Source organism: Neofelis nebulosa, chromosome 1 (assembly GCF_028018385.1).
Source record: "Neofelis nebulosa isolate mNeoNeb1 chromosome 1, mNeoNeb1.pri, whole genome shotgun sequence".
NCBI lineage: Eukaryota > Metazoa > Chordata > Mammalia > Carnivora > Felidae > Neofelis > Neofelis nebulosa.
In genome coordinates this window covers 31389648-31415417 of record NC_080782.1, presented here as the reverse complement: position 1 = coordinate 31415417, position 25770 = coordinate 31389648, and the positions used below count along the sequence as shown (strand labels likewise).

The 25770-nt window shown below is 43.5% G+C and overlaps 1 protein-coding gene and 2 long non-coding RNA genes across 3 annotated transcripts in view; 2 read left to right on the top strand and 1 right to left on the bottom strand.

Annotated features, from left to right (window-relative positions):
• LOC131505023 (uncharacterized) overlaps nt 1-14731 on the top strand; it is a 232039-nt gene extending 217308 nt beyond the window's left edge. Inside the window, exon 6 of the long non-coding RNA XR_009258243.1 lies at nt 14019-14731. This is a non-coding gene — a long non-coding RNA (uncharacterized LOC131505023). The remainder of the gene's footprint in view (nt 1-14018) is intronic.
• On the bottom strand, nt 10132-24491 carry LOC131505038 (uncharacterized). Its single transcript, XR_009258253.1, has 2 exons — nt 23411-24491; nt 10132-10866 (listed from the first exon to the last, which is right to left on the bottom strand). It is a non-coding gene; the product is annotated as an uncharacterized LOC131505038 (long non-coding RNA).
• A 170-nt stretch (nt 24492-24661) lies between these two features.
• Nucleotides 24662-25770, top strand: part of LIFR (LIF receptor subunit alpha) — a 73233-nt gene continuing 72124 nt past the window's right edge. The window contains exon 1 of the mRNA XM_058718024.1: nt 24662-24965. The gene's annotated coding sequence lies outside the window, so the exon portion shown is untranslated. The remainder of the gene's footprint in view (nt 24966-25770) is intronic.

Here is a 25770-nt window from a genome sequence, read left to right as displayed (position 1 = left end):
ACTCCACTGATGCTACACTTGATTTGGTCTTCGTGCCATCCTGGTTGTCGATGGGAAGTGGGGAAGTGGATAGACTCATGTACGTGATCGGTCATGCTCCCTTGGTGGGAGTGGATGAGTAAGTGAAGATTTGACAGACCATTTCCGGTGGTTTCCAACTCCATAATAGCTCAGTTAGCAAGGGAATTCATTAATAATATTTTGTTGTTAACTTATACTTTAAAAACTATGATGTTATTTAGAATAAAGTATATAGCCATTCTGGGGTGCGTGGGTGGCTCAGTCGGTTGAGTGTCCAACTCTTGGTTTCGGCTCAGGTCATTATCTCACGATTCGTAGGATCAGGCCCTGAATTGGTTCACAGCCTGTTTGGGATTCTCTATCTCTCCCTCTCTGCCCCTCCCCTGCTTATGCTCTCTCTCTCTCTCCTTCAAAATAAATAAATAAACAAACTTAAAAACAAAAAAAGGCGTATAGCCATTCTGAGCAGAATTAGATGCTGTCCTACACAGGATGAGTGACTAAGTAACCATTTGCAATGGTTCGTAGGTGACTCTGTATGACTATGTGCCCTCTAGAAATAACTGGGCCTTCTTGATGTCCAGACTGGCACACAGCCTTCTTGCCAAGTCGGAAAGAGATCTGAAAATTCCCATTCCATTCCATTTGCAGAAGCCACCACAGCATTTCTTCTTCTGCCCCTAATGGGAAGCACATGGAGATCATTGAACGTCGGGAGCCCTCCTATGCTCAAATTATGTTTTTCAAGCCCGGGCTATGATAAAGTAACCTCCAAACATGACCCTGGCAAAAGTCAGTAGCCTTGCTTATTCTGGCCACGTTCCTGGTGCAATCCAGGGTTCTGGGAAGATTTACTCTAATTACAACCTTTTTTGCCCTCTTTCTCTCCCGCTTACACTCATGATTTCTTACATAACATGTGTTAGAGTTAGCAAAACCGAAAATTTCATTCTTGAGCTAATTAAATGGATGTAATGTGTGCTTGGCTTCTTTTCTTTTAGAAGATCTGGCCAAATTAGCATGTTGTACTGTGTTTCTGAGGCATATGTAACTTCAATCCTCTTTAATTCTTTAGTTTTTATGTCTCAGTGAAACTTCCATTTTTGTTTTCCATGGCAAAGATAATAAAGAGACTTACTGTATTCTTAAAAATTTTCCCTAGCCAAACAATACCCTATGGAGAATATTGCCTCTAAAGACTTTTTCTTGGTATTCTAAACAGTGCTCATGAGAATTGGCTCATTTCCAAAAAGTTTTGCATGGAGCTTATATATGAAAGTTAAAATTCACATTAATTAACTTGGAATATATTGGCTAATACTAACAGCACCACATTCTCCATGAATCATGGAAGTATTAGCATGCATTAAAATACCAGATTTTGGAAGTATTTTCAATTGTACCACATTGCTTACCACAAAACATGTAAGTCGTAATTTTTGCCTTCTGTTCGACAGCAGCTCAGTGGGACAAACATTAATTGAGCACCTTATGTATGTGCAAAGGCCATCTGCTCTAAGAGAGAAACTGGACAGCACAATACCTGCTCTCACAGGACACTTATTCCTTTGAGAAGAAACAGACATGTAAACCAACAATTGCAATGGTTTGTGAAAACACAATGATGAAAAGATACCCAGGCACAGAATTTAACTCTGTTGGAGTATAGTGAGGAGAAGGTGTTGGAAGGAGTTCAAAGGGAAAGTGACACCTGATGAAAAGCTTTCCTTGATGTGGGGTGGGGGGAGCTGCGGGAGTGGTGGGAGAACATTCTGGGCAGAGAGGAAGCAAGTGGGGTGTGAAGGAAGAGCCCAGGTAAGGAGTGATGCGGCCCAAACTAAGACAGTGCCAGTGAGGAGACTGGGGACGAATCTGCAATCCTTAGGGGGTAACACTGAGCACTTCAGCAGTTGGCTTCATTTAGTGTCTTTGGTAAAATGCTACCAAAGGTGGGACTTTTTGATGGTTCAAGATGATTTTGCTGGTACTGTCTTTTGAATAGACAACCCGATTTAAAGCAAAGCTTTGACAAACATTATGTGGGCATAATCTGTTTTCATTTGAATATTACACGTACATAAATGCCCAAGACTTTTTAATACATGCAAAAATAGCGTCTTTTAAAGGCATTTATTCTTGGTATGTAGCAATGAACTAAGAGCAAAATAAGAAAATGACATAATATTTGGTGAGCACGGAGAAAACCCCAAACTGGCTTTCTCACCGGTCTCCTTTCTGCCTGCATGAAGGAGTTACTTGGTCACCTACCACTGCCTATTAGCAGAAACGTTTTCCCAGCCTTGCCTATAAATGGCCAGGCAATAAACTGCCTCATTCATCCATTCTGTTGACACGTTCCGGCTACTAGGATGCTTGGAACCTGGAAGAGAGAAATCAAGAAGTTGTGGTTATTGCCTCTGAGAGAAAGGGGGGCATAAACAGATATTCTCAGCACAGTGTTACAAACACTCTATTAGAAGTGGAGCCAGAGTCCTGAGAGGATGAAGAGAAGTGTACCAACTGCTAGGTGCCAACAGAAAAACTTCACAAAGGAGGTGATAATAAAGCTTGGAAAGTTTTGAAGGATGGAGAAAAGGAGGGGCGTGTGATGGCATTTCAAATGTAAGGAACCGTGGAAGACCATATTATTGTCTCTAAGTATTTGCTCCATCCTGCTGTGAGAGGTTTTTATTTCTCTGCCCCTTAACTGGGGCAGGGAAAACCTCAGAGACCTGGGCATGGTTGTTACAGTTGCATGACTAACACAGAAGCATTGTGTGCAAAGGCACAGAACTAGGAGTGAGTATGGAGTCTCTGAGGAATGGGAGGCTTAGCACAGCCCAGAGCGTAGACTCCGTGTGTAGAGCCTCCGTGGCCAATATGGAACCCAGAAAGGCAATTGAGAACAGATTTTTAAATGGTTTTAAATGTCCTTCTGAACAAGCTGAGCTGCATTCTTTACACAGTAGGAAGCCAGTAAAGCTAAGGATTGACATGATGAGATTTGTTTCTTAGGAAGACGATTCCAATGGGGTGGAAAGAGACTAGTACCAGAGGAATCAGCTAAAAAGTTGTTGTGATACTAATAACAAACGTTTATTGTGCATTTACTATGTGCCAGGCATTTTGTAGACATTTACCGAAGTAATCCTCACAATAACCCTATTGGGTAGATATTATAATGATTCTTTAATATATATAAATGAGGAAACTGAGGCACAGAGACATTATAGAACTTGGGTTGATCACTCTGCAAGAAGCGGTAGAATCAGAATTCCATCCTAAGCTGCCTGGGGGGCCAGAACCCACACTCTTTGCCAGCACACCACACTCCCAGAATCCAGGCAAATGATACTCAGCATCTGAAGTAAGGCAGTGCATGGAAATAGAGAGGAAGGTATCAAGTCTCCTATTTCTGAGATTGTACAGAATGTGGGCATGAGTTGGAACTTAAGAGTGAGAGAAATGGAGGGGCCAGAGAGAACGCCCCCATTTCTTATTTAGGAGACGAAGTAGGTGGTGAAACAGTGAGCAGAAACAGAATATAAGAACAAGTCTGGGGGGGCGCCTGGGTGGCTCGGTCGGTTAAGCGGCCGACTTCGGCTCAGGTTATGATTTCGCCGTCAGTGAGTTCGAGCCCCGCGTCGGGCTCTGGGCTGACCGCTCAGAGCCTGGAGCCTGTTTCGGATTCTGTGTCTCCCTCTCTCTGACCCTCCCCTCTTCATGCTCTGTCTCTCTCTGTCTCAAAAATAAATAAACGTTAAAAAAAAAATTAGAAAAAAAAAAGAACAAGTTTGGGAGGAAAATGAAGAGGTTTGTTTGGGAAACATTAATTTTGAGGCAGGATATGCGGCACCAGGCAGAGATGAGCTGTCATCATTAAATATGGTACCGAAGCTCAGGAGAGTGTGGGGCAGAGACAAAGCCAGGCTGCGCAGAAGGCCAGAGGGTAGATGCAGACAGTGAGGTGAGAACAGGAGCAAGGACAGAATAAGAAGAACCCCATCCTTCAAGGACGAGATCTAGCAGGAGGAGCCAGAGAAAGACTGAGAGGCAGTGATAATGGAGAGAAAGGTGTCAGAGAACAGAGGCTTAGAATGAGTTAGAACTGGAAAAATTGGGAGACGACTATGGCCACTTCTGCTGTGGCACCTCCAGCCGCATAACGACTTTGAGAAACCAGAACCTCCGCTTATATAGAGGCATAAACATCGTGTATCACCAGCATCGCCGTGGGGGTACAAGGATACATTGGGTGGAGGCAGAGAAGTGGAAATGAACTTCCCCAGTCATGACTCTCATAGAGTTGACCACATTTATACTGATTTATAACTACAGAACTGCTAATGAACTTGTGAAATACCAGGTTCCCATAAATGGAAAGAAACAGTACATTGCTTCGATTTACAGGAATTACTTAATTCCAAACATGGTAATGAGAAAGATTTAAAAGTAAAATCTTCTCTGGAATACTCTCATACCTGGAAGAATGGCTTGTTAGTTTCACTTCTTCTGCGATCCACAGTAACACCATTACATTTCAACTGCCTGTAACTAGTTAGAATAATAGTAAAAATAATTGCGTAGAATTCCCCAGGTCTTTGGATAACTTAGTACAATAGCATAATTTTTTTAACATGTGAATAGCTTGAAGCTACACAGAATTTATTAGGAAATAGTGTACTAGGAATAACCCACATGCATGCTCTACAGTAGGGGAAGAAGAAAATACTATTGCATCTACAACACAATTTCAGGGTACCTGAAATTGTTAAGGTATGTTGGGACGGTGTTTGAAAAGGGCTCTATGGAAACAAAGCTTGGAAACGTGGGATTAAATAATCTTAATTTTTTTTTCTCATTGCAGGGCTTCTGGGAGCCTTGAATGTGTTGGTTTACACTTATAGCTCTGGATAGATGTAGTATACAGCAGTCCCCAAACTTATCTGACCATAGATCCCCATGGTTTTTCAAGAACACATGACCTACTTTATTAAATGTCCTATTGGTAGATTGTATTTCTGTTCAGAATGTTTGCTGCTCCTACTTTATAGGATCCATTTTCTTAAATCTTTTTTTAAAAAATTGTAATGTTTATTTATTTTTGAGGGAGAGAGACATGAGCAGGGGAAGGGGAGAGAGAGAGGGAGACACCGAATCCGAAGCAGGCTCCAGGCTCTGAGCTGTAGGCACAGAGCCTGACACAGGGCTCGAACCCATGAACTATGAGATCATGACCTGAGCAGAAGTTGGAGCTTAATCGACTGAGCCACCCAGGCGCCCCTGTATCCTTTTTCTATGGGACTATCTTGCCCTACTCCACTGAACATAGGAGCCCTTATGGGACCTACTTTGGCCAACGTAATGTGGCTACAAGTCACGTGTGTCACTTTTGAGCAGACGCTTCAAGAACTAGCCTGTAGTCCACTGCTAACAAGACCAGCTATGCCAGATAAAGACTGTTCCAATAGCGCAGAGGTCTGGAGTGTCCTGTGATGAAATGCAAAGACATAAGGAATAAACCGTTGACATTGTAAACCATTAATGTTTTAGGTCATTTGTACCACAGCTAACTTAGCCTAAGCTGACTCCATCCTACCTCTAAGCATTTCTAAATTACATGGGCCCGACTGCTTTTATAGGTGTACTCATTCAGTTTCAATTTTATAAATGATGAGATATTCTTAGAATTCCTCTTTAGGTTCAGAAGGTGAAATATATAGATTTAGATAATACATATTTCGGAAGGTGACATATACATATTTATATAAATATATAGATGACAGGACTTAAATGGTGCTCAAACTCTTATATGCCTACAAAATTACCTGGAATTTTGTCGAAAATAGACATTTCCAGGCCCAATTCCCAGAAGTTCTGATTCAGTGGGCCTGGAATGGATCCAGGAAATCTGAATTTGATAACAGCTTCCCAAGATATTACCAGTACAATGGTCTACCAGCCACACTTTGGGGAGTGTATTGCTCTCTAAAGCCACTCATCTGATTACCAGGTATAGGTACCAATAAATGCCATTTCAAATTTTTTTTTTTTTTTTTTTTTTGCCATTTCAATTTAAGGAGGCACCATGGAGACTCCTCTTTGAATGACATGTATGAAGTTAGTCACATCACATTTTAGTTTATATTCATTATACTTTGTTATAGTTTACTGGAAAATATTTTATGCACAAAATGGCACTCATGTGTGAATGCCTGTCTTATTCAGAAAGCCTGACTCTAGGTGACCCTTGGCTCTTTCAAAAAAAAAAAAAAATCAATCTGCTCTACAAAGATGAGGTTCTATTATCAATGAAGATCAAGAGCTATTTCTGTTGCAAGTGACTGAAACCTAATTCAAACCATCTTAAGCCAAACAAATGTACTGGTTACAGAATTAAATGTCCATGGTTTTGAGAGAACGAAGTTTGTTGCCGGTTAAGCAGGCAGCATGTGTTAGAACCGGAGACCACACCTGCCTATGGGAGGGTCCCATAATGGCTCCTGTGCCTTAGGAGGGGGAGACGTTAATAAGAGGGCCAAATAAAGATGGTTTGCAGGTTCTGAGGGAGGAAGACCCAGTAAGCAAGGCACTACCTGGAGAGTCTGGGGACAGGTGAAGGGCAGGTGATTTGCACTGGGGAAGGTTGGCATGTGCGACTAAGTGGAAGTCTTGGAAGTAGGGAGGTAGACAGAGTAAAGGGTGTCAATCAGTTGGAATCAAGGCTTTACTTACAGTTGGATAAAGATGCTCAAAAGATGGCTTTAGTTTCTATTTTTTTCCACCTCTCAGTTCTGCTTTCCTCCATGTTACTTCACTCTCAGGCAGAATTTCCCATGAGGAGCAAGACGGTGACCATCAATTTAGTAATCCCCAAGCTGGGTCTCATTGGTATGGCTTGGGTCAAGGCCAATCTTTGGCTCAATCACTGTGGCCAGAGATGCCCTGTTTGGCCAGGACTGGGCTGTGTGCCCATCTCTGCAGACAGGGATGAGGTTACAGTTATCTAAATCACAAAGGTTTCCCAAAGGGAAATTGGGACTCTAGTCCCAGCAGCAAGGGAGCAATGAAGACCGTGCAGGCAAAATTCAATCTGTCCACTGTAGACTTAATGATACTCTTCTTACTCTGGATTAGCAATCTGACAGGAAAGGGAGCTCACACACTGGATTTTTTTTCCCCCAAAGGACAACAAATGAATAAAGAAAACAATTTCAAAGCAAGCCAGCAAGCGAAATGTTTAAAGTAAACAAACCATATCTATCCCTTTCTGGGAAAATATCAGAGAAGAACTCAGTGTTTTAGACTGCAGTTAGGTCTCATGGCAGTCACAAGAACCTGTGGTTTCTTCTTCAAGATTGCCTGTTAATAAAATTTTTCCCATAGATATGTTGAACCTGCATACTTTTTAACCTTGCTTTAAATTCAATATTGTGTAGTTTACACAGAAGCCAGATTTTCTACAGATGCATAAAGTTGAAGGGGGAAAATGCTGGCAACCTCTTGTCTATTTAAGTTAATTACTACGGGCTAGAATCAGAGCCATTTCCTGCAGATTTCTAAAAGTACCATGGAGAGAAGCAGTTCAGTCCTCATTATGACTTCTATTGACTCATGATTTTTAACCAAGATGATCTGCATGAGATCTCTTTACAGACAAAGGTTTTGGACTCAGATTCGCCTTTCCCCTTATGGCTCCCACTGTCACTTGTGCGGTATTATGGAACAATTTAGGGGAAGGAAGCTTATAAGTGAAGTTATTTCTCCATTGACCTATTCTTTTATCTTTTTTACCTTTTTCCTCTGCTTGTTCCCCCTAGTATGAGTAGACTCCCATTCTTATATTTTTGTTTGTATAACGGTTAGTGTGATGCCTTGTATACAACGAGTGTTCAATAAATGTCACTAATTAATGACTCAGCCCGATATCAACATGTTTTGCATTATGCCACCATTCACTGAACTGCAGAGTCATTTCTGAGACAAGTCAGAACTCTGCCAAGATCTATTGGACGTTTTACCAGAGACTTGGAAAATTCCAAAAATGAGATTATTTTTTAAGTGTGGCTTCTTTTTTAAAAAGCCAAAACATAACAGCCACTTTTATTTGTTAATGCTCAAAATATAAAGTGGAGAACAATTAAGAAAGTGAGGTTTATATGGGAAGACTGTTAAATTCCATCTAGTTGTTGACAGCTTTGGCACTCAAGATTTCAACATCTGACTGCAGAGAAATATCTCTGATGCATATAATCTATATATAACTTGTGTAATCGTGCAGATCAGGAAATTTCTGCCCTTTCTCCCTTCACCTTTCCTCCTCTGCAGAGCTGACACGGCAACAAGTATATTTATCATTTTCGGGCCATTGTAGAAAACATAGAATCAGCCAGGAAACCAGATTCCTGTCCTGCCCCTGCAGCCTATAGGCCATTGTGAAGGTGATAAATAGCTGTCATCCTGCCTAGTATTCGGGAACTGAAAAGTTCAAGGGCATGGAGGGCTCATCTGAGTCTGCCCCTTCCTTTGGTAGCTTGTAGGAAAGCTGTTAGGAGTCAGAGTGGGAAGAGAGAGGAGGGAGGAGAGTGAGTTGGCTGCTTATCATGGCTAGATGTCCAGAAACCAAATCGTAACAGGCTTTTTGACTGGTGTCCTTGAATTCCTTGAGCGATTCACGAAATTCTTATAACCTCAAATATCTGTGTGTCATCAGTGTCAGTTCAAATCCTGGACGCCATGGACAGCTTGATAGGCGACCTTCCGTTTTATCACAGACAAGTGCACTATCGGTCCATTAATTAGTTTGCTTAGGTGAGCACTTTGGGATTATATCTGTAGATCTGTTTCCAGTTAAAAATTTCATTTTCAGAGTGTTGCTTTACCAGTTGTCACAAATTTATGCCTCGGTTGTGTCTGGGTTTTGCCCCAAGTGCCTCTCCACAACAGGCGTCCAAGCACAGCTGAGGTTACTTGATTCTCTCTTATCACAGGCAACTGACTACTGTACCCAGAGAAGTCCCTGCTGACATGATTGTGACGCCTGCCAAAGACTCTGTCTCATGTCATGTTGACGCAGTAAAAATGATGACCGACCTGACTCCAAGTCGTCCTTCACTAGAGGCTCTAACGGCGTGTTGACTCTTGGCATTTACAGTTGTTTGCTTATTGAAAAGGTGTCAGGTTTCTACGGCTCGCATTACAGTCAAGTGGAAGCAAGAAAATTCAGGCAAGCCTTTCATGGAAAGAGAGGCCTGCCACAATTTCAGGTTTCATGGTAAATGAACAGAGAGAAGGGAGATGCAATCTCTCTTGACTTTTCCAAGATTTTGACAGAAGGAAGTTGTGGAGTTGAGGATGCGGGTAGGTCACGTTACTGCTGGAGACCAGACCTGCCTTCAGCTCTGAGACGGTTGTGGGTGAGCGTGTTGCTGGTAGGGTAGGAGCAGAGGGAGGGATGAGGACAGTGTGCGGGTCCAGTGTGAAGGCAGGACCCTGTGTCCAGGGTCACAGCACCTAGAGAATCCAGGGACAGAAAGGTGGCAATCCAGGGAAGTAGTCTGTGCTAGGAAGGTTAGGTAAGGTAGGAGCAGGTGAATGTCCTGGCAGGTGGGCTAAGCAGGACTAGAAGTAGTGGGAATGAGGTAGTCGGGATCAAGAGCACTATTCGTCCAAAGTTGTGGCACCATCTGGGATTAAAGGATAGATTCTAATCTTGAGAGGGGTGCTGGAGTCTACAAGGAGAGCAGTAAGACAGGAAAAGCACCGTGATTAAATCCTGAAAAATCCAGTTATAACAGTGGCTTGGTCACAGAAGAATGAGGAAAGGGGAACTAATATCCATTGATTGCATAGCAGACATTGAACTGGGCTATAGATTTTAGTCATTCATTTACTCAACAAGTTTTAATTGAGCACTGACTATGTGCCAAACACTGTTCTAGGCACAGAGGATAGAAGAAGCAGTGAAGAAAACAAAACCCTTGCTTCCTTGGATCTTACATATTTATAGGGGAGACAGAAAACAAACAAAATAAACTTCTTTACTAGGTTAGAGGGTAATGCGTTCTCTGAAGGAAAATAATGCAAGGTAGAGATAAGAAGTATGGAGGATTAAGAATTTTAATTTTTTTAATGTTTATTTTTATTTTTGACAGGGAGAGAGAGACAGAGCATGAGCGGGGGAGGGGCAGCAAGAGAGGGAGACACAGAATCCGAAGCAGGCTCCAGGTTCTGAGCTGTCAGCACAGAGCCCGACGGGGGGCTCGAACTCACGGACCGTGAGATCATGACCTGAGCCGAAGTCGGACGCTCAACTGACTGAGCCACCCAGGAGCCCCATGGATTAACATTTTTAATAAGGAGGCCAGGGAAAGCCTCACTGAGAAGGTGACCTTTGGGAAAATCCTTCCAGGAGTGGGTGCGAGCCATACAGATACCTGGAGGAAGAATATTACAGGCAGAGGAAAGAGCAGGTGCAGAACTGAGGTGCCTGGCGCACTCAGAGAACAGCAGGGAGGCCAGCCAGGTGGATTTGTGCAAAGGAGAGGCAGGACAGAAGATGAGGGAGGAAGCAGCTGACAATGGAGGTCAGGAAAACATCCAAGCCCTTTTAGGACAGACAGTATTTCTCAACTGGGATCAACTTGTTTCCAAGGGGACACTTGGCAGTGTCTGGAGACATTTTTGGTTGTAACAACTGGAGGCTGCTTGCCCTGAGCAAGACTTTAAACAGTCCAAAGTGGCATCTTTACATGCATAGGAAGCTCACATCAGGCCAAATAGTGGGTGGCCAGTACATTGGATGGTGGATTCGATTTCAAAACAGTCTCTGTAAACTGAAGTTGTCTGAAACAGATAGGAAGTTGTTTTGTAAAACCTATTACTGAAGTATAATACACATAAAGAACAGTGTACATATCACAAATGTACATGTTGATGGATTTTTACAAGCAAACACCAATGCATAACAAGCATCCACATCAAGAAACAAAACATGATCAGTGCCCTGAAAATCCCTCCACTCCCCACCCCCTCCAATCACTACTCTTCCAAGAGCAGCCACTCTTCTGTCTTTGATTATTTTTTATTTATTTTTTTTAATTTTAATGTTTATTTGCTTTGGAGAGAGACAGAGACAGAGCACAAGTGTGTGTGTTTGGGGGGGGGGGTGGGTTGGGGCGCGGGGCAGATAGAGAAAGAGGCACAGAACCCAAAGCAGGTTCCAGGCTCTGAGCTGTGCGCGGGGCTTCAACTCACAAACTGTGAGATCATGACCTGAGCCAAAGTCAGATGCTCGACCAACTGAGCCACCCAGGCGCCCCTACTCTTCTGACTTTTAATACCATAAATTCTCTTGCTAGTTTTGGAGCTTTTATAAATGGAATCATGTAGCATATACTTGACTTCTTCCCCTTAACATTGTGTTTGGGAGATTCATCCATATTGTCGTGTAGACCATTCCCATTCATTCTCATTGTTATACAATATGCCATTGTGTGAAAGAAAATAGTTGATCTATTCTACTTGGATGGGCATTTGGATAGTTTCCAGTTTGGAGTTATTACGAGTACTGCTGCTATGAAAATTCTAGTACATGCCTTTTGGTAAACATGTACACATTTCTATTGGGTAAACATGTAGGAATGGAATTTTAGGGTTACAGGAGAGAAAAGAAGTCCTTGATGAAATGAAATGTAGCATATTGTAGCCAGGGCAGTAAAAATAGAGATAGATAGAGATAGAGATAGAGATAGAGATAGAGATAGAGATAGAGATAGATACAGATAGAGATAAAAATAGAGATAGAGTTAAAAATAGAGATAGAGATATAGAGATACATATACATATGCATATGCATATGCATATACATATGATAGAGGAGGTATGGGTAGGTTCAAGAATGGAAGAAGAAGTTCAGAGCTCAGGAAAGAAAAGGCAATGATGTGAAATAGAGTGTGGTTTAAGCTAAGGAGGACGATGGTGTGTGGAGGTCAGTCGGCACGTAGCTTATGGAAATCAACTAACAGCTATGTGGGGCAGCAAAGGGCTTGGGTAGGTGTCAAACAGGCCTAAGTTTGAAGCTTGCCCTGCCAAATGTCACTGTGTATCACCTGATAGCTCGAAGCTTTGACTTTCCATTGCAGGAAATAGAGGTTGTTGAAAGATGAAATCCATTTACTCCACAACTATTGATCGAATATCTACCTGTGTGCAGCATACTGGGGATTCGGTGGTGACCCAAAAATAAGAGTCCTTGACCTTGTTGATTTTACTGGTAAGGAATAAACAATGATTATTTCATTACAATTATGGTAAATACAATGAAGGAATCTAACTTAAACTGGTGGTGGTCAGGGAGGAGTATCTGGGGCCAAGTAGGCATGAGTCCGGCCAAGAGTTGGGGATGAGAAATTCCAGGCGGATGTAACAGTATGAAGGAAATCTAAGGAGGCATGCTCTAAGGAGCATGGCATGTGTGAGGAAAAGAGTGAATAAGAATGCAAAGGGAAGAACGGGCCAGATTTGATGGGAAGGGCAGGAAGAGCCTTTAAGTGATGAGCTTTACTTTAATCATAAAGCACTCTAAACTGGAAGTAAGGAGAGGGCTGGTGGAAGAAGCAGGACTGGTGGCAGAATCACATAAGTGCAAAAATGTAGGTTGATTCATGAATTTGCAGTTCAATATTCACCCATGAATTCAAATATCTTTACGGGATGAGGAACCACCAAGTGAATCCGGTCATGTCTGAAATTATCTGGGTATCATTAACTAATGAATGGATGAATATATAAATAGTAGTTTATGAAGTTAACATAATCGACAAAAATTGTGTTTAAGATTATTCAATCCTCTGGGGCACCTGGGTGGCTCAGTCGGTTAAGCGTCCGACCTCGGCTCAGGTCATGGTCTCGAGGTTCATGAGTTCAAGCCCCGCACCAGGCTCCGTGCTCACAGCGTGGAGCCTGGAGCCTGCTTTGGTTTCTGTGTCTCCCTCTCTCTCTGCTCCTCCCCTGCTTGAACTCTGTCTCTCTTTCAAAAAATAAATAAACATTAAAAAAAAAAAAACTTAAAAAAAGATTATTCCAATCCCCTTTGCTCTGATATTGACTTAGTTCTGTAAGTAGATTTCCATTCTGAGCATAGTAGCTCGTATTTATTGTGTTGCTATGCACCAACTTCCATTCTCAGCAGTGCCTAACATGTGTATTCTCTCATTTAATACTCATCACAACAACTCAGGAGGTCCGTTTTATTATTATTTTTGTTTTACTGATGGGGAAGTAGATGCCGAAAAATGCACTGATCCACTTGCCCCAGATCACCCAGTTAGTAAGCCTGGCCTCAGGAATCTCCCAGGCAGTCAGATTTCAGCCCACAAACTCTCAATGACTACTCTTTATAGCCTCCAGAAAGAGGTCACCAACAAGCCAACACCAACATCTGGTTGGTTTGATTGCTCCATTTCTCATTTTGAATTAACATGTTAGCAGTGTGCATTGGACATTCATCTCTTGTGAGCTGATTAGTAGGATTCATTTCCCAAGGGCCTCATCCCCTAATAGTGGACTAAGAAGGCTGAGCTTCTGAACCAGCAGACCTAGTGGTGGATCAATCACTGGACCTCAGGAGAGTCATGTGAGTAGAGATTGGGGAGGTAGGCAGGATCCGAATCCTACAGGCCTTGTGGACCATGGAAGTGTCTCAGACTGTTCTCTTAGTGCAGAGGAACGGGGTATGATTGGTTAGGAGGTGATCGCAACAGTCCGGGTGAGGGATGCTGGCCACTTAGACCAGTGTGATAGCAGCTAATGGAGATGAAATGAGAGATTCTGAGTAAAAGGCCTTGCATAATGCTTGGCACATAGTAGGCACACGGTAAGGGGCAGCTATAGTTAACAACTAAGGCATATTCATTTCAGTCTGGCAGGGCAAATTTCATGGCTTGGAAACTGCTGCCTAAAGCATGGCGTTGAGAAAGATACCAGATGTCTTTCAGACCTGCATGAAAGGAGGGCTGCAGTGGAATAGCGGTGGCTGCCGTGAGCTCTGGATAAGCAGCTGGTCGCACACACACGGAGGATTGCTTTAATAATGATTTGCAGGTAAGGGTGCTTGGGTAGCTCAGTCAGTTGACCATCCGACTTTGGCTCAGGTCATGATCTTACGGGTCATGAGTTTGAGCACCGCATCGGGCTCTGTAATGACGGCTCAGAGCCTGGAGCCTGCTTCGGATCCTGTGTCTCCCTCTCTCTCTCTGCCCCTCCCCTCCTTGCTCTCTGTTTCTCTCTCTCTCTCTCTCAAAAATAAATGAACATTAAAAAAATGATTAGCAGGTAAAGACAAGATTCTTATACAGATGATTTTGAGTCATTTTTCTCAGTATAATAATATTAAAATATGAAATCTTGTATGATACAGAAACTTTCATAAAAGGATTTTTATTAGATAAAAGCAATACATGGTGAATGGTAGATTATAGAAACTTACTGAGTTGACCTTGGGTTTGGAAATATTCACAGACAATGCACGGCAAACAAAGGTTTGTGCAGACAAGTTAGTTTGACTTGGGTCAAATAATTTGTAGAGATCCATGATGCACATCAACATGTTAAAGGTTCAGAAAAGGAACTATAATAAAAGAAATCTCTTTTCTGTTATTGCACCCAGAATTTTTCAAACTGATTTGACTGTGGAACTTATTTTCCACCTGCCACTTCCTAACATCTCATAGAAACATGACAATATCTGCATTGATATTATGTTACGATAACATGATGCTATACTACAAAGCTTGTAATGGCATCTCTTTTGGTCCTGGCTTTTGTAGAGCTTGGTTAGTGAGAGAACATACAGTATTTGTTTTTAGACAACCATTCTCATTTAAAGGTAGTTGGTTTTATAGATGGCAACTTTGCTCTGAACCCAATCACTGACTTTGTGACTGACAATAGTTAACCTTTGTCCAATGAAGGTCAGTTCCTAGCCAGAACCCACGTTCTGAAGCTGCTTCAATTTGGACGACCCAGCAGAACACAGATTGCCTAGAAGTGGGCCAGTCCCAGAACACTAGGGCTCATTCATTTTAAAAAGTTTCCAACTTTTAGCTCAGCGCTTGGTGCATAAAAGACACGCCACAAATATCTTTTGAGTAAATGAATGACCACATAACTGAATGAATAATCACGGTCACTATTTGTCCTCATAAGAAAAGGTAATTATGAGACCAGTAGGTATTGTGCCAAATCTAGGAGAAATCTTAAATAACACAATCAGCCTGAGAAATAAACAAGATTTCTTTTTTTTGTTCTGCGGGGATTTAGCAAGTTAGATCTACCTTTGTTGAATTATACATATTGAAGGAAATAATGTCTTTGGGCAAAAACTGGATAATGTTATTGAATAAGTTTGTCCTTTAGTAACTTGGATACATTGGTGTGAATTAGACAAGTCACATAATTTCTTTGTTTTTTGTCTTCTGGACTAGGTGATCTCTAAGGTCCCTTTCAGTTCAAAAGTGTCTGTGAATCTATTCACTCATAAATGCTATGCTTTGTGCTTGTTTTTTTTTTTTTCTTGCAACATTGGAAAAGTGCATGATCTTCATTATAAAACCAGGTCTGAGTCCAGACTGAAAGAGCCCCAGGAAAGCACAGAATTCCAGAATGTTTTGCAAGAATATCCTCACTCATTAAAGAAATGCTACTAAGAGGAAAACAAGAGCTCTATTAACAGCTTTCCCTACAGAAGAGCTGTACGAAGTCCCCTTCATTGGGAGTATGAATCTCAGCAAGGAGTAGTTTCCTCTGGAACAGTCTTGATGAGCACAAGTGAGCACGGGTCAACATGGGGACTGGTGACACAGGCAGGTACCCAGTAGCCTCTAGGCATGATTATGAACCAACACTTATATGTGCTCACTGAACAGTGGCTCAGTGACAGCCACTGTTCTAAATGCTCTACTTAGACTAATTCATTTAATCCTGACAATGACGTTATGAAGTAGGTATTATCATATTCGTTTTAGAGATGGGCAAACCAAAGCATAAAACATTAAATTTGCCCAGCACTGTGGACCTAGTAAGTGGTGGGGCCAAATTTGGACCTCAACAGTACGGATCCAGGAGCCCTGCTCTTAGCCATTCTGCATACGGCCGTCTTAGGATACAGTCTAGCCATTGAGGAAAGCTGACATAGACCAAGCCACCCAACATTATTGGTAGCCCACAATGCTAAATGCTGTTAAGGACTGAGAGGGGGTGGTGAAATGATGAGGACCTCATTCCTGCTCCTACTCAGCTAACAAGTAAGCAACTCACTCCAGGCAGAATGAGAGGTTCTGGGGAAAGAGAAAGGTAGAATTCAGCTAGCCTTGACAGATAAAATAAAGAACATTTCTGATTCAAGCAACAGCATGGGTTTTGGGGTGTGCCAGATAGACTTGTCTTCACAGATTGTGGGACATATGGTAGGGAGATGATGTTTGGCTCTTAGAAGTTTCTGTACCATGCTAAGGAGTCTCAATGTAAGTCTATAGGCAGTAGGAGCAATTTATCCTTTACTTGGAATGTAATTCTGGAGATAGCATAGTGGGCTATAGTCTAAGCAGAAGGAATGGGGAATTAAATCAGGGTAGTTTGAGTGACAAATGTCAAGAGGGATGTTGTGTGTGGTAAGTATTGTGAAATGGTTCCCAGACCACTTTAAAGAATAAAGGTCTTATTATCCAAGTCACTGAGAATGCTGCCAACAGAGAGACCTCAGCCGTCAAGCCTCTTTATCCACAGTCATACCCTCTTCCTGAGATAGTTGGTGTCCAAGGACTGATTACCACAGGGGTATAAGGGCACCACCTCTCACCACAGCTCTGAATGGTCATCCTAGCCTCAGAAGCCCCTGCACTGCAGTTGAACTTGTTTCTCTGCCTGGTCCGGCTTCCTTCCCTTCTCTTCAACAGGCTGGTGTCCTAAGAATACTCCCTAATAAACCTCCTCGATGGCAATAATCTCTTAGAGTCTGAAGCCTGGGAAACAACCGGCTTCCAATGGCTGCAGAGTGCATTGTAGAAACAGTTGGGCATCTATGCAGGGAAGAAAAGGGGAAGTCAAAGAAGATGACCAAACCAAAGTAGCTAGAAGGATGGTGGTCTAAGACAGTATGATCTGTCCCCTGACAACTCTGAAAGGCCCCTTGACAACATCCCTTTTCTCTTCTTGATCCCTAAAATCTGCTCTTCACCTATAAGCTAGAGGGATCACATACAGAAGAAAATCAAAGTCCTGATCATACTCTTCTGGTCTCTCCATTCTCTATGCTCCAGCCACGCTGGCCTCCTTACAGTTCTGGAACATGTCAGCCATCCACCTGTTGGTTTCTAGATATTAGCGAGTCTCCATCTCTCATCTCATTTGTATCTCTCTGCTCAAAACTCCTTCTCAGGCAGGCCTCCCCAGCTGCCCGCATGTAGAATAGCAACCTCTGTAATTTTCTACCATTAAACCCACTTTATCTTTTCCAAAGTATGTATTTCAAGTTGACACTGAAGTGATATTATTACTTATTTGCTGATGTGTTCATTGTCTCTTTTTCTTTCTGGAATTAGGGCAAGAACTTCATGGTCTCCACTGTTATATCCCTGGTCAGGAACGTAATTAGTGTGTAAGTTCATGAAAATTAGGGACTTTTGGCAGAAAATATGAATTTCATTTGGAATATGTGGAGTCTGGACAGACTCTAGAATTTTAGAAGACAGTTACCCAGAGAAGAGGAAGTTCCTTCAGAGTGTCCAGTACCCTGTGAAGTGAATGGGGAGAATGAGCTACAACACCAGTTCCCAAGTTGCTCCAGAGAACATGTAGAGCATGCCTTTAGGCTGGGAAGGGCTTTGCATGGTGCTCCAGCAAAACCCAACTTGGTCAAAGCATCACCTACAGTGGCAACAAGCTGGAGGTGAGATCCCAGTGAAGTTCCTAAAACTAGAAGTGGCAAAGGTTTACTGGGCAGCACTCATAGTGGAACAGAGTCCAGGAATTAGAGTGTGGATTTTAGAGCCAGTCTGTGGTGGTTTGAACTGCACTGTTGTCGATACCTGGCCTCCTTTGTAATTGGGGATGCAAACTCACAGGGTTGCAGAGGGTGCATGAGTCAGTACATAGCACCTGGCACACTGCAAGTGCTCGATAAATGTTTATTGCTATTATCTGCCAACTAAATATTCTAAACCCTGCTCTTAGCCCATGTCTTCAAAATCATTATAACAACTTTGAAATTAGACTGGTATTTTCAAATCTTTGTTGTTGTACTTAAAAAAAATGTTTTTAATGTTTATTTATTTTTGAGATGGCGAGAGAGAGTGTGGATGGGGAAGGGGCAGAGAGAGAGGGAGACACAGAATCGGAAGCAGGCTCCAGGCTCCGAGCTGAGCTGCCAGCACAGAGCCCGACGCGGGGCTCGAACTCATGAACCATGAGATCATCAGATGAAGTCAGACGCTTAACTGACTGAGCCACCCAGGCGCCTCTATTTTACTTCTTTGGTCTTTGGTTTGTTCATCTGTAAAGTGGGACTAATCCCTATAACGCAAAGAAAGTGCCCAGCGCTGGGACTGTTGGTAGTTATTAATTGGTTAGTTACCAATTAATATTAATCTCCCAGTCTGAGGGTCACACGTACAACTGTCTCTCTTTCCTAGAGTTAAGGAAAAAATCTAGCAAACTTAGATTCATTGGCGTAGTCCAGGTTAGGCCTACGTAGGTGGGTAGGATGAGATTCCATGAGCTCTTGACTTTGAACTGCATCTAGGGAGTGGTAAAGTTTCTGTCTGCTCTTTGAGCGTAAGACTGTGCTGAAACAGAATAGTCAGAAACCCGAGATTTCTTGGGTTTGTCATGGAAAAGGTTCTCAGAGCTGCTACCTTTTCATTTGAGAGTCCTCAGTTACCTCAAGTTCCGGCAAGCAAATCATCAACAGAAATGTCCCTGTTGACCAGAGCTACCGTAGTGATGGCCACTTTTGTTTCCAATAGGAGACCCAGGCGGTGTACCAGATTAGGAATCTGAAGGAAACCCCAGGGACATTGCCGTTATTGAAATTAATTATTTAACGGACTCATTATTTTTCAATGTGTTAGAGACCTTGAATTAAGTCTGTTGGCAAACGTGTGTAGCCATTGAAAATTCTTCACAGTCAGAAACTGGAAACGAAAACTTTCTTTTGGTTTTAGATTTTTGGTCTTGTGCAGACCATTGAAGTCTGTGGATTAAGTGCATTAGTTAGAATAATATATTCAAGGATTTAAGGAATTTGGGTCCAATTTCGAACCACTCCACTACCTCTGGCTTGACCTCAGCTCAATTCCTTAATCTTTTGGCTTCGTGCTCCATCTGTGCGAGAGGCCTCTGGCAACCCACTGAGTGCAGTAGCTGTAGGAATAAATTAAATAATGGGCTTAATATCACCACTGAGAATGGAGTAAATTGCTCTTTTGTGGCATCCATTAGCTCAACTGAGAATATCAGCACAGGATTCTGGGACTATGATGGACTATACGGGATAAGGTAGCATCAGTGTTAATGTCTTGTTTTGCCTCGAATGACTCTAGACAACAGATACAGAATACAGAGAAGAAAGAGAGAAACAGGGACAGAGGAGAGGGTTTGGAGAGGAAGAAGGAAGAGAGAAAAGGTGAAGGGATGGAGGGCCATAAGGTAGGATGTGAGGCATGAGTGTAGAGGTTATGCAGGAAAAGAGAAGACCAGAGAGGCAGGGAGGGGAAAAAGCTTACTGAGAGGACACGCTTTACCCAGTAAGGATAGCAAGGTTTTATAACCACCTCACAACCACACTTAGTCCCAAAGCAGGCTCTTACATCTGCTTTGATAGATTTAGGAGGGATAGCAGAAATTGTAATAATGAGAATATTCCCAGCTAACATTTATCACTTACCCTGTGCCAGGCACATACATAATGCATTCTTCCAAAAGGGACTTGAGGCTGTTTGCAATACAAGACAAACTACAAGAAGGGAGGGAAAACTGTATGTGCACACCTTGGCTGAGGGAAATTTTAGCAAAAGTAACACAGCAGTGAGTGGTTTTATAGGAATTAACTCATTTATTCTCTCCACCACCCAACGAGGTAGGTACGTTTAATAACCCCTTGTTATAAAGAAGGAAACTGGGAAAACCAAGATTTTGATATTACATCCTTGGCTTGCCTTCAAAGGACAGTCTAAAAAAAATAACCCTGTGGGCGTCTTGCTACTTACTTTCAACAATAGCAATTTCAAAGCTATTCACCAGGAAAAAAAAAAAATATTAGCTCTGCTTGCCACCAAAAGATGGCCAAAAATTATGTTGTGTAGTGTCCTTCTTAACTTAGGTCTTTTTAAAAGTTTATTTATTTATTTTGAGAGAGACAGAGACATTGTGAGTGGGGGAGGGGCAGAGAGAGGGGGAGGGAGAGAGAATCTCAAGCAGGCTCCACGTTGCCAGCACAGATCCTGATGCCCAACGTGGGGCTGGAACTCATGAACTGTGAGATCGTGACCTGACCCGAAATCAAGAGTCGCACATGTAACTGACTGAGCCACCCAGGCACCTCTCTTAACTTTCGAGTATCCCTTATATAAAGACTCTTATATTCCTCTCAGAACTTGGGCCAGGAAAGACTTTCTCCTAAATAAACTGTGTGATTCCTTCTACTTGACAATGGGAGTTATGAAAAATCTTCATTTCCCCTATTTCACTTGGCTATGAGGAAGCTTGGAGCTAAGTTTTGTGCTCAAATGCTATTTGTCTCAGCCAGAGTTTTTTTGACTTGTCTTTTTTAATATTTGTCTTTCACTGTAAACCACCTTAAGTCTCTTTGGAAGAAGGCACAGTATAAATAAACAAAAGACAAACAAAATGTAATCCTGTTGGGGTTATGCTAGGGATATAATAATTTACCGAAATAGTTTCCATAACACCCCTGAAATCTTTTTATCTGAGAGGGAATATTCTACACGGTATCCTGGGCAGATACTATCTTTCATGGTGTTTATCGCATTTTTCATGCCCCTCAAATAGCATTCCAGACCACTTTGGGTAAGGAACATGACATCTAGAGAAAATTAGCTGATTGCTCTCATATGTCTTCTTGTTACAGGGATCTAATTAAAGTTTTGAATCTTGTCCAAAACTGTGCTCTAAAATAACCCAATTTAAATCTACATTTATCAGTCAGGCTTAAAACAAAGAACAGTTTCGCTCACTCCACCTATTCACTGGTTAATCACTACACTTAATTTGTAGATTTTTATTCAGTTCCAAAATTTCTTTCAGAAACAAAGCCAGTTCTCATCCCTCCCGACTGATAAACACTATGCATGTTAGATCACACATCCCAAGAGGCCAGCTTAAGGGCCAAGATGGAAGTAATTTAATAACAAAACCTTATCTTCTCAAGGTTGCTTCTTCTGTGGGTGATCGACCCTTTCAGAGAACAAAGCCTTTCATTTCCAGAACTTACATTAGAGGTATGATTACGATTTTTGTTTCACTTAGAGATTATTTTATATTTTAAGCATTTCAAATGAAATCTTGTTTATAAAAAAAAAAGAAAGAAAGAAGAAAGAAACAGAAAACAGAAAAGCAGGGAGAACGGCCAAGAATTGGAAAGAAGAATGCAAATCTTGGGCACAAAATAACTAAGCAGCTAAATTCTGCTGTCCAGCAAGAAGTTAGAGTTTAACAATTCGCTGCTTCATTCCCATCTTATTTTAGCTTATAATGTAACCTACCCTTTTACTTCCAATTACGTGATCGTTTCTATTTCATTCTTGCTGTTTAATGAGCATTTAATGGGAACTATGTGTCAGGCTCTTCATATTATAAGACCTAAGCATCAAAAGAAACAAATTCTTGTTCTGATATTTCTTTTGCAACAGCTCATGAAATTGTAAAAAAAAGTAAATACTCGATAAAGCAGTATTTACAAATTGACTAGCCTGTGACACTTGAGTGAAATCCATGGCCCTTGAAATTAAGCTGAGATTCCTAGAAGAATCCACAGTGGTTAGTACACTTTTTACACAATAGTTAAGAAAAATGTACTCCTATCAGCACAGATGACAGGACCATATCAAGTGCTGCAAACTGAATTATGGCCTCGTCATAATCGGGATATTACCAACGTATTTTTAAAGCCACTTCTTTGTATGGAAATATAAAATCCGTGATTTCTTGGGAGAAGTGTGAACACCCCCCCTCTTCAAACCAGACCTGGGTATGGGGTGAGCACGATGGTGGCCTTTAGGAGCTACCGCAAGTTCCTAAGTTTCCTGACCTATGAATTGGGTAGAGGGTATACATCAGAGGCAGTTTTCTGTGGAGCTAACTAAAACTAAGCTTCAAGGCATCTTTTCCAGGACCCCCTTCACGGCCCTGGAAAGAGTCCTAGCAATAAGACATTCACGCGGTTGTGTGTTTTTGTACAGTTGGCAAAAGTAAGCTCTTTTAACCACAATCAGCTGGGATTGAGGTCCTTTTGCACGTGGATTTTCCCTCTGTCACTTTCCCTTGTGTTGGGTGTTGCTAGAGCAGTATGAGTAGGCTGCATTTGGTTTTTACTTTAAGAGGACTATCCCGATTGCATAAAGTTCAGGCCTCACAAAAAAACTGCATCAATGCCTAGGTACAATAACAATACCTATATTACAGGTGTATCATGACGCTTAAATGAGTAATGGACAGATCCGGGTACATGGTATATACCCAATGGATGCTAGGCTAGGCATTATCCCCCCAAATGTTTTCTTCTCTCTCTCTCTCCCTGTATCTTTCTTTGTTCCTTTCTATCTGGAAAACAAAGTTCCAGAAGTTAGCATTGTATATGCTTAAAACTGCAAATATTTTTCATGAAAAGGAACTTTTCAATCCTAGGTAACAGGACCACATGATTTTGGGGGCCCTAGGCACTTGTGCCTCTGTTGAATCCCCTCTTCCATTAAAAAATAATAAATAAAAATTAAAAAATATATTTTAACATTGTATTAGTGTAATGACAAATATTTTAATGTATATTAAAACACTCTCTTAGACCTTAATGTTAACTTTTTTCCTTCTGATTTGAAATGAGACGACTGACGTGGGCCCCTAAAGCTATTATGGGCCCTAGGCACTGTGCCTAATGGAAAAGCCAGTTATAGGCTTCTCCAATATAAATAATAACTTTCTCTAACCATCATGGACTCAAGAATGGGGGTAAGCAAAAGGCAATGTTGTATATCTTAAACCGAGCTTCAGGTACACAGAGTAGAACCATGTTTTCCAAACAAGATCTTAAGGACAATAGGAAGCATTTAGCTTTGGTGTTCCAAATATGCACATGGAAAAAAAATAAAATACTCACATGGATGGAGTTGGCTCTTAGGAACTAGCAGGGACCATGTCTTACTGTGAAACACATTTTTTGTCTCTGAAGCTTACTTTTCAATTAATATTCTTGCAGGTGTTTGGTTGCCTGTTTTAGTCACATTATCAATAGTGAAACGTTCTTTCAGAAAATAAGCTTCATTTTGCCAGTTTAGAATTTCACCCAAAGGTCTCTAGAAAACACATTGGTTTTGGTGCTGGTGCATCAAATAAATCACAAATGAAACAAACAAGCTGGCTTCCTATCAAAGGTGTGTCTGCAGAGCCCTGTGACTCTGCGTGCCAGGGGCTCTATCTGGCACATTTCTTAACTTTGCAAAATTAATCGTGCCAAAGAGAACATCATCAAACGCGTCCGGCATAGAGTGTAAACATCTTCAAACCATGATTCTGCGCCATCAAGCGCTCTCCAGCTAATTTCATTTGGTGCATTACTCTGGAAGAAAATCGAGGCCAAGTGAAACTGCGGAAATGGGAACAATGCAAGGAGGAAAAAATCTCACCCCATTAAGGGATCCGTTTCTTCTTTGCACAAATAAGCCCACCACGCCTTGGAGGCAAGACTAGATGGCTCCAGGATATTATCAGAATGCCCCGCGGGCCCCCTTGGACTGAGGGAGCCCTGCACTACAGAGGAGGAAGGTGGCTGGAGCCGCAGGGCCCCAGCCCTGGGCGCCTTTTAGGTAACTCCTATAATCTAAGCAATCGCTCCTCCTCCCCTCCCCCCCCCCCCCCCCCGCCACCCTCGCGGAGGCACAGAAGCCGGTTTTCGTGTGTTTTCACACGGGAGGCTAAAGCACGGCCCCACATTTTCCAGTCCTCAACGCAACGTTAGCAAGGCGCACTGACAGCGTTTCGGGAGCCACTCTCCTTCCCGCAGGGCCGCCGCACGCTCGGCCGGCCTTCTGTGGGGATTTGCACGGCCCCGTCCGCTTCGCTCTCCCTGGCTCCTCCATGACCTTCCGAGATTGGCCCCGGGACAGGACTCTCCGCGGAAGCACCACCCTCGGCGCTCCGACCCCGCGCGCGGCCGCGCTCCTGCGACTCCCAGAGGCGGCCCCTCGGGCGAGGGCTGGACGCGCGCGGCCGGGCCAGGGGGCGGGGACGGCGGGGGCGCGCGGGCGGTTTCCGGCGGGGGCGCGCGGGGCGCGGGCGGCGGGGCGGGGCGGGACTGGGGGCGGGGCCGGGACAGCAGCGCCCCCCGCCGAGCGGCGTGCAGGCACCGCCCCCGCGCGCCGCAGTCCGGGCTGAAGCGTCTCGGCCGTGGCCGTGGCCGTTAGCGTTGCCTCCTGGAGGCTCTGGCGGCGGCGGCGACTCCCAGGGCTCGCGGAGGGCAGCCGGCCGCCCCCAGCTCGTGGCCGCCTCGAGCAGCCCGGCGCTGGGACTGGGGAGGCGAGGCGGCGGCGGCGGGTTGTGCCCGGCCCCCCTCCTCCTCGCCTCCGGTCCCCGGGCGACTGCGGACTCCGGGCAGTCCCCGGGCGGCGGCCGAGCGGACGGCGGGGGATGGCGAGATAGCGGCGCGGGAGCGGCCCGTGAGTGCCGGAGGCGGGTGGGCGCGGCGCGGGGCGTGGGGAAGCGCGAGCCACGGAGCCCGGTGCCCGGTGCCGTGGGCGCGTCGCCGCGAGCGCCTGGCGGCTCGGGCGGGGTGGGGGGCAGCGCTCCGGCCGGCTCCGGTCTGGGGACGTCCGCGAGGACTGACACCGGGGTGGGGGGAATGCTCCGGGTCGTGCCGCTCTCCGCGCCCCCTCGGGCCACCCCGCGTCCGGGAGGGCGCCCACTCCCTGGCCGCGAAATTCTGCCCCACGTAGGGCAGTAAGTTCTGAGACCAGAGGCTACCTGGGGGATGGGAAGGAGCTTTAATTTTTATTTTCCTTTGGAGATGTAACCAGCCTGGGGTGATTGCGTGACCCCGTGCCTCGACTCTTCATTAAACAGTTCTTTCTCTCTTCCTCCCTTATTTATGAGTGTATTTAATTTACCTGTACTTTTTATGTGCTTCTGGCCGAAGGCGCTAACCTCGATAAAGCCAAAGTTGAAGTGTTAGCGATCAAAGTGAGGCTTCTTGCACGCTGCCACTTTTGATGTGTTGTCTGAAAGGAAGGACCTGGAGTCTTGAGTTCTGACCCCTACAGAAAACTCTGCACGTCAGGTGGTTGTGCATTAACTTCAGGGCTTGAATAATGGGATTTTGGTGCCCACCTTCGGCTACCAAAAAACAAACCCAGCAGCAGCACATGAGGTCTTTACTCTCCGTTGGGTATCTTTGTGTTCCTTTTTGTATGAGTGTGTTTAATCCAGTCAAATATTGATAGAACGGGTGTGCATTTTTTTGAGTGA